The sequence below is a fragment of the Lithobates pipiens genome, unplaced genomic scaffold (genome assembly GCF_037356315.1).
Source record: "Lithobates pipiens isolate NorthernLeopardFrog02 unplaced genomic scaffold, aLitPip1_a1.2 Scaffold_18, whole genome shotgun sequence".
Classification (NCBI taxonomy): domain Eukaryota; kingdom Metazoa; phylum Chordata; class Amphibia; order Anura; family Ranidae; genus Lithobates; species Lithobates pipiens.
In genome coordinates this window covers 433,826,591-433,839,166 of record NW_027507758.1, presented here as the reverse complement: position 1 = coordinate 433,839,166, position 12,576 = coordinate 433,826,591, and the positions used below count along the sequence as shown (strand labels likewise).

The following is a 12,576-nucleotide window of genomic DNA, read 5'->3' as shown; positions in this document are numbered from 1 at the left end:
TGCTAAACCTTTCATCTGATTTCTAAATTGCTGCATTTGTAAATTCCAAAAGCCAATATAAAGGAATAGTAGTGGTATAAAAAGCACTTGTAGGTTTAAACAATCTTGTTTTTTACAATTTTCCTTTAAGGGGGCGTGGCAAGAGGTGTGTCCAATGCCTGCATACTTTTGCTGATAGGTGTACCTCATTCCCATCTCAAAAAGTTGGGAGGTATGCTGGAAGTGATGGTTTGGCCCCCACAGAGCCCTGATCTCAACATCATTGTGTCTGTCTGGGATTACATGGAGAGACAGAAGGATCTGAGACATCCTATATCCACAGAACTAGATCTGTGGTTAGTTCTTCAAGATGTTTGGAACAACCTACCCGCTAAGTTCCTTCAAAAACTGTGTGCAAGCAAGTGTACCTAGAAGAATTGAACAATTGATGCTGGTTTGAAGGCAATGGGTGGTCACACCAAATATTGATTTGGATTTCTCTTCTGTTCATTTTGTTAATTGATAAAAATAAACCATTAACACTTTTATTTCTGAGAGCATTCTTAATTGACAGCATTTTTCACACCTGCCTAAAACTTGTGCGCAGCACTGTGTATACACACATTTAACCAGACTTCTTTTCTTACAAATAATACATAACGATCAGACACAAAGTCTATCAGTTCATATATAACAGTTAGCAGTTGTCTTTTATTGTCAGTTGTATATTGGCTAATGTTCATAACAGTGTATATTGTGTATGCAATACTCGGTTCAGTTCACACAAAACTTACACAAGCCATTTGTAACTATTTCCGCCAACCAAGGCGCGCTGTCAACAGGGAGACAATGCAGAGAGGGCGGGGCGGAGCCTCGTCACCATGACAACGAAGGACGCCTGAGCTCTGCCAGGAAGGACACGTGGATAGCATAGTCGGTGTTCCGGTGGATCGGCTCCGGCGATCTCGGGGTATGTGTGTGTGATGTGTTTGATTTCCCCGGGAGGACTGAACTCTCCATCACCTGCAGGATACTCTTTAGTCATGTATTCCGGGGCATCACCTCTTCCTGACTCCCTAAAGAATGTGTGTTTGTTATTGATGTGTATTTGCACACAGAGTTCTATTTGCTGTAGAATTGTAATGGTTGTATTTAAAGAAAACCTGTTCCCTATATAAAAGTGCAGAAAAAAAAGAAGCAATTTAACCACTTGCTTACTGGACACCTAAACCCCCATCCTGCCCATACCAATTTTCATATTTTAACGCTGTCACTCTTTGAATGACAATTGTGTGGTCATACAGCACTGTACCCAAATGACATTTTTATAATTTTTTTCGCACAAATAGAGCTTTATTTTGGTGGTATTTGATCACCTCTGGGTTTTTTATTTTTTGTTAAAATAAAAAAATACAGATTAAAAAAAAAAAAAATACAAAACATTCTATATTTTGTAAATACATTTTGCAAACAGGTAATTTTTCTCCTTCATTGATGTACGCTGATAAGGCTACACCGATAGGCGTCACTGATGGGCACTAATAGGCGGCACTGGTGGGCACTGATGAGGTGGCACTGAGAGGTGGAACTGATGAGTGATACTGAAGGGCAATAATAGGTGGCACTGATAGCTGGCAGTGATGGGCACTGATCGGCACTGGTAGGTGACACTGATAGGCAGCACTGCTAGGTGGCACTGGTGGGCATTGATAGGTGGCACTCGTGGTTATTAATAGGTGGACACTGGTGGGCACTGATTCGTGGCACTGGCAGGCGGTACTTGTGGGCACATATGAGGCGGCTTCGGCTCTCCATGCTCAGGATTGATGTCCCTTCAACAGAGGTCGGTGATTGGTTTTTTTTTCTCCTCACGCTGTCAGCGTGAGAAGAAAAACAAAAAAAACACATTACCGATCTTCTATTTACATCACGTGATCAGCTGTCATTGGCTGACAGCTGATCATGTGGTGAGGGGTCGGGATCGACTTCTTACTCTGATCGGTGATCACCTGAGTCTTATTGCAAAGGGGAGGGCGTCTATTGATGCCCTCCCGGCAAAGTAGATCCGCGCTTTAGCCGTCATTTGGCTGTAGTGCGGATCTGAAGGAGTTAAAGGCCTCTTGCACGCCATGTTTTTTACTGATCTTTGTGCAGGTGCATTGTTGTCAATGGAACATTGCATAAAGATCAGTAATAAAGTGATGATTACAGAGTCGTAAAATAAAAATTTTTTTTTTACGTTTAAATGTATCAATTTACACTGCTGCCTGTGTCATCTGTGAGAAGAGGAAGATAGGAGAGTAGGGTTGCAGACAGGACAGCGCTGGCTTGGTTTAGTAGTCAGGTAAGTGTTACTTTTAAAACGACTTTAATGCCCAAGAAGTGACAGGGCTTCTGCGTCATGTGACTGCTGTGATTGGCTGTCACAGTCGTCGCATAATTTAGTGCCCATCCAACTGGCTCCCAGTCAGAAGCTGTAAACAAGATTTGTTGGAGATGGCTTGGTTATTGTGTAGGTGGGCATTCTTTCAGCACACAACATGCTGCCATGGATGCACATTGTGCGGCAGCTGGGTGTTAAAGCCCCCCTTTCTTGCTTCTGCATATATGCATTACACAGTTGGCAAGTGGTTAACATGGATAACCTTTCCATAATTGCCAATATCACCAGAAGAGCTGAGGGGACATTTTCTTGAGGGTGATAAGGCTTGGTACAATGAGCTCTGGCCCATGGCAGGCAATCAGCTCACTGAAGTCAAAGCGCTGTAAGATGAAATCTCATTGGCTGCAGATCAATGTTTGCTTTATGGTATAATGCCCCTTTCACACGGCAAGCCCGCTCGGATCCACCTGTTCATTTTTCAGTCGGATCCAAGCGGGCCATCTATTGACTCCTATGGGGAGACGGATGTCAGCGGAGATGTGTCCCCTGACACCCGTCTGCCATCCGGTCTGCTAAAATCGGACGTATGGCGATATGTTCGCCATCAATCTTGGCAGATCGAATGAGATCTGATGAAAACAGACATGCTGTCTATTTTCATCTGATCTGTCTATAGGAATCAGTGGCGCTCTGACAGGCCCCTCACTGTTCAGTGAGCAGAGATGGACCTGTAATCCACTGGCTTAGCAAGAGAGCAACAGAACGATCTCCTGCTGAGCTGGCGGAGCAGATCCGCCTCATGTGGAAGAGGCCTTAGTCTTGAAGGTTTGCTTTGAAATGATTAGCCAATGCTGACAACTTACTAACCCAACCGCACACCACTCTACCTATCTTACTCTCTATTCCTAAGTGATTTTTAGGCATATTGGGTCTCTCTATCAATGAAAATAAATCTTTGGCCCTTAATGTCACACTTCCTGATGCAGAGGTAACCTCCTTGAAGCAAAATGTTACATTTATTTGGACTTCATCCCACCTTAACTACCTAGGAATTAATCTCACCTGTTCCTACCATACCCTATACGCAGCCAACTACAACCTAGTTTTTCGAAAATTAAAAGCTCTCCTTTTAAACTGGTCTCACAGTCACCTTTCTTGGATAGGGAGGATCAACGCCATCAAAATAACAATACTACAGAAGCTCCAATACCTGTTCCGTAGTGTCCCAGTCCCTATCCCATTGATGAAATCATTTCTTTTGGTCACACAGAAAATATTGGGTTTCCTGAAACACAATGTTTACACATAAAGCCCCATACACACTGTCAGATTATCTGCTGAGTTTTTCCTTCAGATTTACCAAAACCATATAATATGAGGACAAACCTTAGGAGTTTCAATGTGTATGCAATCAGGCAGGCCCTTCTACTACATGGTTTTGGTAAATCTGAAGTAAAAACTCAGCAGATAATCTGATAGTGTGTATGGGGCTTAAGTGGTAGGGTGATCTTGGAGTCCTAACTTTCAGTAAATATTTTGCAGCCACCCAAATTGCTCCTTTGACCTCCATGTATGCTTCCCGACAGTCTCCCATGTGGGTCAATCTGGAGGCATTCTGCTGCTCACTAGTTGCTTTTTGCTCCCTTTTTTGGCTCCCACCTAAATCTAGACCCGCCTCTATGAGCCCTGTTATGAGACATACCCTTGCCATATGGGACTCCACCAAATAATTTAGTGAATTGCTTTCGCCGCACTTCCCCCTTTCACCTCTTCTGTGTAATCCAATGTTTCCCTGGGACTGGAGTCTCCAGCAGCCTTTAATTGGTGGCACCTTGATAACTTCCATTGCACCGTTCCTTTCTCAATGGCCATACCATCTATACCTGGACAGAAATTAGGGAAAAATACCACACGCTGTCCTCTGAACTATTTCACTTTCTACAAATGCTTCCTACAAAGCATTGGCTCTCTACCATATTTACTGACAAAGTCCTCACGAGCCAGCTATCACTATTTGAACACATTTGCCACCATACACCTCTCTCCTATAAACTGATTTCTATTCTCTATTCCCACCTGAACTATTCTAATCACTATACAGATCACGCTTACGTCTCCAAGTGGGAGAAGGACCTTTGACACACCAGAGATAGAGAAGATTGGTTGCAAATCTGAACCATGATAGCCTCCTGCTCTATTAATGTAAAACCTATCGAGGCTGCTTTCAAAACAGTTACCAGATGTTTACACGGCCCCCTCATGAGTAGCTCATCTTCAGCCTTCCCATACTGGCCTGTGCTTTCGTTACTGTCCAAACCCTGGTGACATTTTACATACCTGGTGGACATGTCCAATGCTCCTACGGTTTTGGACCAGGGTCTTGAAGCTCATACATTCCTTGTTCACCTGCCCTTACCCCAGAGATCCTTGGTATGTATTACTACACCTTAACCCACTGGTGCCGGGTGCTCAAATATCCTCTTGGCGGGTGGGCCTTGGCGCCGATTGGCCGCATATTTGCGTGAATTGGTGGGATACAGCTATGCTGAGAGCAAGCTCCCTGCGCGCTCCCAGCACAGTTACCTGTAGCTAATGGAAAGCTCACGATCGCTGCTTGGGATCGGGAAATTTCTGATCATGTGACCGCCGTGACAGACAGTCAAGGCAGTCACATGATCATAAACCCCGTCCCACCTGCCGCCATCCTAAACCCCTTAAAAGGCTGGGAGGCGCCAGCTCCAAGGGGTTAAACTTCATGACTTTACTAAACCTCAATTCAAATTGGTGACCTACACAGCGTGTTGATGGGTTCTTTGTCAATGATAAACTAACCAGCATCCTACTGGACATGCATAATAGATTCTTACAGATATGGACTCCATGGATCCAATACGCCCACCCGTCACTACCCGTGGAGAGCTATGCCTCATTATAGCAGTCCAGCTTTGGGGGGCTGGTTTTGGGTATTTGCGGCGCTCACTCTCCCCCACCCTCACCCCCCCCCCTTTTTACCCCCCCCCCCTTTCCTACTGTCAATGCACTCTTCTTTATAATTAAATTGTTGGAGATCATTTTGTCTGTTCAGACTGGGTGTTCTGATCTGCTTATCGTTTTGCGGGCTGCTACAAATGACTTGACTCTTTTATACCTACTCTACTTTTATAGGCTATTTATACTGTTGGATGTGTTAAATTCTCGGCAGCTACGTTCCAGCTGCCTAACATCTTTTGGTTATTTCAAAAAGTTTTCTTTTCACTATGTTTTGTACCTCACTACTTTTTCCATGAAAAATGATTGAAAGTGAAATGATTACCCAATGCTGAATGCTGCTGTTACATTTGTTAATAAACAGTGCAACATTACATTCTACACCCAGAATGATTGAGTGTTCTATCAGTGACATATACTGGCCCAGTGCATCTGGTTGATTGAACTGCGTCACTGCACTACTTGATGATACCTACCAGCATTGATATCAGTCACATTGATATTGATTATGGCCAGCCTAAGACAGGTAAAAATTACAACACTGGACTTGAGCCACTGAAGAATATAAATCAATTGTTCCATGTGACGACATTATTGTATTATGTTGGGCTGCTTCTTGTATTTTATCTGATCCACTTATTAGCAGTGTGCTTTTTTTTATCTTGACATTGCATGTACAAATTTATTATTGCACAATTTACTTGTATTCCATATTTAACCACTTCAGCTCCGTAAGATTTACCCGCTTTCATTACCAGGGCACTTTTTGCGATACGGCACTGCGTTACTTTAACTGACAACACTGTACCAGGGGTGTCCCGTCCATTAAGGGCTCAAGGGCGCCCAGCCCTCTATCACACCACCCCCCTATATGCATGATGGATAGATTGCATGAATCTATTCATGGCCACCCCCTATTCAGGTGTCCGGGCTCTTTTCTGAATTACAGCAGTGGGGGTGTTTTTGTGACGCACATGATTAGGCTTGAATAGGCTTCAAAATAGGGTGGACTCGGAGCGCAGAGCATTGCAGTCGGAGCTCACCCAGTTGTGTTATAAAAGCAAATATTCATTTTCTTTTCTAACACTGAACCACCTCTCCACCAATCAGGAGGTGCAGGTCTAATACCCGTCACCTGATTGGCTGAAGGCACAGGCAATCCTATTGGATGTCTAGCAGAAGGGAAGAAGAGACGAACGGGAAACATGGAGGACACAGGAGCCATCATCTGACCCGCTGCCCATCCTATAGCTTGCTGCTGTCACCCGCTGCCTGACCCGCCACCAAGATGGGGTAAGTGCCAGTCAGACAGTGAGGGGGCGGGGGGTCACAGTGAGGCTGCATTTGATGGGGCACTGTGGCTGCATATGATGGGGCACAGTGGCTGCATGTGATGGGGCACAGTGAGGCTGAAATTGATGCTTTTTTTATCAGTATTTTTTTTTTGAATTTTGAGCACCAGCTGCCACTGCACTGTATCCAAATACATTTTATGTCCTTTTTTTCACAAATAGAGCTTTCTTTTGGTGGTATTTGATCACCTCTGCGTTTTTATATTTTTTGCGCTATAAACACAAAAAGACTGACTATTTTGAAAAGAAAACACAATATTTTTTACTTTATGCTATAAAACATACCCAATAAAAAAATGTAAAAATCAAATTTCTTCATAAATTTAGGCCAATATGTATTATGCTACATGTTATTAAAAAGTCCCAATAAGTGTATATTGATTGGTTTGTGCAAACGTTATAGTGTCTACAAACTATGAGATATATTTATGGCGGTGATCAGCAACTTATAGTGAGACTGTGTTATTACGGCGGACAAATGGGACACTAACTGCCACGTTTGACTCTTTTTTTTTGGGGGGGGGGGGGGGACCAGTGACACTAATACAGTGATCAGTAAAAATATGCACTGTCGCTGTATTAATGATATTGGCTGGGAAGGGGTTAACATCAGGGACGATCAAAGGGTTAAAGGGGAAGTAAACCCTGATGGGTTTTACTTCCTCTTTGTTTCCCTGTAAAGTAAAAGCATAATGAGCTAGTCATTGCATACTAGCCCATTATGTGGCACTTAACTGCAAACGAAGCCCGCAATGTCCCCACTGGTGGTCGCATCCATCTTCACCCCTCTTCCTTCCGGGGGCCACAGACTCCGGCTCTGTGACTACCCATAAGTGAGGATCACATAGTTATATGTGATCCTGCGCACAGCTGCCGCGGTGTAGCAGTAAAACTGCTGTAGGGTGGTCAGCAAGTGGTTAAAGTGGAAGTGTACTTTGTACTTTGAAAAACAACAGGTTCACTTTTATGCAGACCTCCGCATATGCTTTTCCTTTTGTCCTCACATACCACCCCCTCCCTCCCCCTTTCTCTTTTCAGCCACTGGCAATGAAAGGAATAGCATGATATAAAGCTCTATAAAGTACATGTGCAATAGTATTGAAGACCCACAGCCATTACGTGGATAAGTCACATGCTCCTTCATGCTGAAAAGCGCTGGGAAAGTTCTGTGGCCGTCTGCGCTGTCAGAGTAGCAGGGAGCGAAGGAAAGGTGTGTTTAAAGCCGGGGAGTCATAGGGGGAATAAATCAAACTTGTGGTTTTGCCTTGAATTCCTATCTGCTGTCCACAGTGCTGATCTTGTACCATTATAAGAACAATACTGTAATGATTCATTCAAAGTTCAGATCTGTTTCAAAAGAGAGTGTGTGCATGACATCTGCCATGTTGATAGCAGTCCATATATCATTGAACTTTAGAGGCATTGGAATTCAGTCCACAAATAAGGGCCATCGATCTGAAAGCTGCAGTGCAAGGTGCTAAGAGGCACTGGAATCTTTTTTAACACATACTGTACAGTGTTCATGAGCTGGTGTTGGCATGGCGCAAATGGGTAAATTTTTATGCAATAGGCCTCCCATCCCCATGGATGCAAGTCGGTTTTGACTCCTACAAGGGTAACTGGTAAATCTGTCCAGTTCACCTTTCTGCAATGTCTCTTCTGCAATAAAATTCACTTACCTTCCTGTTCACAACAATCTCCAGCATGTAAACTGAGCTGTGCATGCTCAAGTTTTCGGAAATCTCCCCTTTTTAAGTGTACAGGGCATGCTTTCAAAATATACATATATTGTTTTGGAAATTTATGTATGCAAATAAAAAATGCTCTGGTTGTGAAAGTTGTAAAGAACAACTATGCCATTTGGTCTGCTAAATATACCATTGGCTGTTTTTGTTTTATGTGTTCAATAGGTATAGAGAGAAAAAAAACTGTTGATTTTTGCCAGAAATCTTGCACAGAAGTTATTGGGGAGGGAGAGGGTAGATAAGATAAGCAGAAGTCTTTGTTCTTTGGAATCCATCATTAGGGATGAGCTTGGTGTTCGACTTGAACATCGGCTATTCATCTGTTTGGCAAATTCAGAACTTTGTGGACCGTTCACAGCAAATTCGCATGGCACGAACGACCCACAATGCACTATGCCATCGCAGTGCATTGCTGGCTCATGATTGGCCAAGCATGCAATGTGACCCCGCATGCTTTGCCAATCACAGTGCTGGCAGCAAGGAGAGCCATAATTGGCCACAGGGGGTTTAGTACACGCCCCACACTATATAAGGCCGCCAGCTTGGCGGCCATGTGTAGTGTGTTCCGGCGTGCAGGGAAAGAGCAAGATAGGCAGGGACAGTGTTCTTTTCTTGGGCATCTGCAGGAAAAGTGGGTGTTGTGTGCCTCCAGCACAGTATACACCTGTATCAACCCTTGTTTGCTGGTGTTCTCTAATACAGGCATCTGCAGGAGTTAGTGGGTGTTGTGTGCCTCCAGCACAGTATACACCTGTATCTACCCTTTTTATGCTGGTGTTCTCTAATACAGGCATCTGCAGGATGTGGGTGTTGTGTGCTTCCAGCACAGTGTACACCTAAAGGTACCCCTTATTGCTGGTGTTGTCTGTTGCATATTAGCCTTTAAAATGAGCACTTTTGATTTCAAACGTTCGAGTCCCATAGACTTTAATAGGGTTCTAAAGTTCGTACGAATTTTTGGTCCGTTCGAAGGTTCTGGTGCAAACTGAATCGGGGGGTGTTTGGCTCATCCCTATCCATCATATATGAAGTATATGCACATTATTCAAGACCAAAAATACAGTTGTCAATCAAAGAGAAAGGTATAACAGGTATTTTTTTGTATTTGCAGCATGTAAAAAGGGATAGAATACAGTATAAGGAAATGTACATGTATTGCTGTAGTGCATTATATTATATTTTTGTTCTTGGGGTTCAATATGCCTTAAAGACAGCATTCAGTGAGTAGTGATTTGATGATTTGTACTCTAAATAATCCTACAGCTGTTGGTGGTGTACCCCAAAGTTCAGTGTTGGGACCCTTACTTTTTAACCTGCCTATAAATAAAATAGTTTTGGAAATAATGGTATCATTTTGGTGTTTGCAAATGATGCAAAGCAACTGTAAGTATTGGAATAAAATCCCTACAAAATGTCTGACTTACAAGCTGACCTGGATGCACTATTTGTTTGGGCAACTACATGGACAATTAGATGTTGATGAATGTAAACTTATGCACTTAGGTGCTAAGAAACATGCATGCAACATACAACCTATGGGAAATAAAAATGGGTGATGGGGAATGCTGAATGATGAGGAAAGTCTAGGTGTCCTGATTGACCTTAGACTTATTAACAGCAGCCAACTCCAAACCTTTTAGACTAGGCAAGATACTTTTTCAGACTCTAGACTCTAGGGAAAGAGACATTGAGGCTGATTTACTAAATTGGTTGGGAATATTCACATGTGAACATTCATGTCCATTATCCAATCATATAAACAGCAAATTCCTGTATTAACCACTTTAGGACCGCCGCATGTAATTATACGTTGGCAGAATGGCATGTACGGGCACAATCACGTACCCGTACGTGCCTGCCTTCCAGCGGGTGGGGGGTCCGGTCGGACCCCCTCCCGCTGGCTGCAGCGGTCCGTTTCGCTTCAGGAGCCATACGGGATGAGGGGATGGCCGTTGGTTTCTGGCCATCCCCTCTCGATCACTCCTGGCGAATGAGAAGCTTCCCCCTGCCTGTGTAGTGTAAACACAGGCAGGAGGAAGTGATGTCACTCTCCTCGGGGCGGTCTTTTTGACCGGACAGCAAGGAGAGAAGACATAGTAAGTGTGCACCAACACTACACTGACATGTAGGTACACATAGGCACACAAATCACCCCCCCCCCAATCACCCTGCCCTCCCAGTCACAGTGTCACTGATTGCAGTGATCATTTATTTACTGATCACTGCATTTAGTGTCAGTTGTAACTGTAAAAACTGTCAGGGCAGTTAGTGTTAGGTCCAGGGTAGCCCCCTACCCCCCTAATAAAGGTTTAACCCCCTGATTGCCCCTAGAGTTAACCCTTTCACCCCCTTTTGCCAGTGTCACTAAGCGATCATTTTTCTGATCGCTGCATTAGTGTCACTGGTGCCGCTAGGTAGCTAGTTATTTTTTAGGTTCACCGCCAGGTTTTTATACCCCCATATACTACCTAATAAAGATTTTAACCCCCTGATTGCCCCTAGAGTTAACCCTTTCTCCAGAGATCATCATATAAGTGTCACTGGTGACGCTGGATAGCCAGTTAGTTATTTAGGTTCCCCCGTCAGGTTTTTATATAGCGTCAGGGACCCCCATATACTACCTAATAAAGGTTTTATGCCCCTAGTTAACCCTTTCACCAGTGATCACCGTATAAGTGTTACGGGTGACTCTGGTTAGTTAGTTTGCTTTTTATAGCATCAGGGCACCCACCATTTATTACCCAATAAAGGTTTAACCCCCTGATCATCCGGCGGGTGATATCGATTAGGTTTTATGGTCAGATAGGGTCTGCGTCGCCCCAGGCAGCACTAGGTTAGTGCCAGTACTGCTAACACCCACGCGCAAAGCATACACCTCCTGTAGTGTTATAGTATCTGAACAGATGAATATCTGATCTGATCAGATCTATACTAGCGTCCCCAGCAGTTTAGGGTTCCAAAAAAATGCATTGTTAGTGGGATCAGCCCAGATACCTGCTAGCACCTGTGTTTTGTCCCTCCGCCCAGCCCACCCAAGTGCAGTATCGATCGATCGATCACTGTCCCTTACAAAACACTAAACACATAACTAGAGGTCGACCGATATGGGTTTTTCTCTGGCCGATGCCGATATTTAGAAATCATGGTGGCCGATAGCCGATATATAATGCCGATTTTTTTTGGGCCGATATGTTAGGCCGATTTTATTTTATTTTATTTATTTATTTTTAATCCCCCTTGATCTAACACACCTTTCCCACTGGGGCGTTTTTTAAGGCGCTTTTGGGCTAAAAATAGCGCCTGTAAAGTGCCTGCAAAATGGCTCCCCTGCAGTCTGTGTGAAAGACAGAGTGCTTTCACACTGAGGCGATGCGCTGGCAGGATCTTAAAAAAAAAAGTCCTCCAAGCAGCACGTTTGGAGTGGTGTATACCGCTCCTCCACCACTCCTGCCCATTGATATGAATGGGCACCACTGCCGAAGCGGTGCTTCATGGGCGCATTTAACCTCTTCCTTGGCCGCTAGCTGGGTTATATGTGCCCCACTAGCAGCCAAATAGCACCGCTAAAATGATGGTAAAGCGCCGCTAAAACTTGCGTTTTACCATCAACGCCTCCCCGCTCCAGTGTGAAAGCAGCCTTCATTAGTGATACAGAAAATTTCTTACACTTAAACATTTATTAAACAAAACAAACCTCCAATCAGTTTACTTGTATGTATGATCTAGATTAAAAAAAAAAAAAAAAACCTATATATTAAATAAAAACGGGTAGTCAAAACTTTTGGACAAAAAAAAAAAAAAATGGACTAACTTTACTGTTTTTATTTTAATTTTATTTTTTAAATGGTGTATTTTTTTCCCAAAAAAATGCATTTGAAAGACCTCTGTGCAAATGCCGTGTGACATAAAATATTGCAACAACCGCTATTTTATTCCCTAGGATCTCTGCTAAAAAAAAATATATATAATTTTTGGGGGTCTAAGCAGTGGCGTAACTAGAACCTTCAGGGCCCCGATGCAAGAAACCATGAAGGGCCCCCCTGAACCCCAGCCAGGGCTCTTCCCTCCGAGTTCGGTGGTGGAACTCCAGGGCGTGATCACAGGTATGACCTTTGTGAGCCCTGTAGTT

The 12,576-nt window shown here is 43.7% G+C and overlaps 1 protein-coding gene across 1 annotated transcript in view; it reads left to right on the top strand.

The window, feature by feature from the left end:
- Positions 1 to 853: 853 nt before the first annotated feature.
- The window catches only part of LEKR1 (leucine, glutamate and lysine rich 1), a 265,838-nt gene continuing 254,115 nt past the window's right edge, over positions 854 to 12,576 (top strand). Inside the window, exon 1 of the mRNA XM_077488100.1 lies at positions 854 to 949. The gene's annotated coding sequence lies outside the window, so the exon portion shown is untranslated. The remainder of the gene's footprint in view (positions 950 to 12,576) is intronic.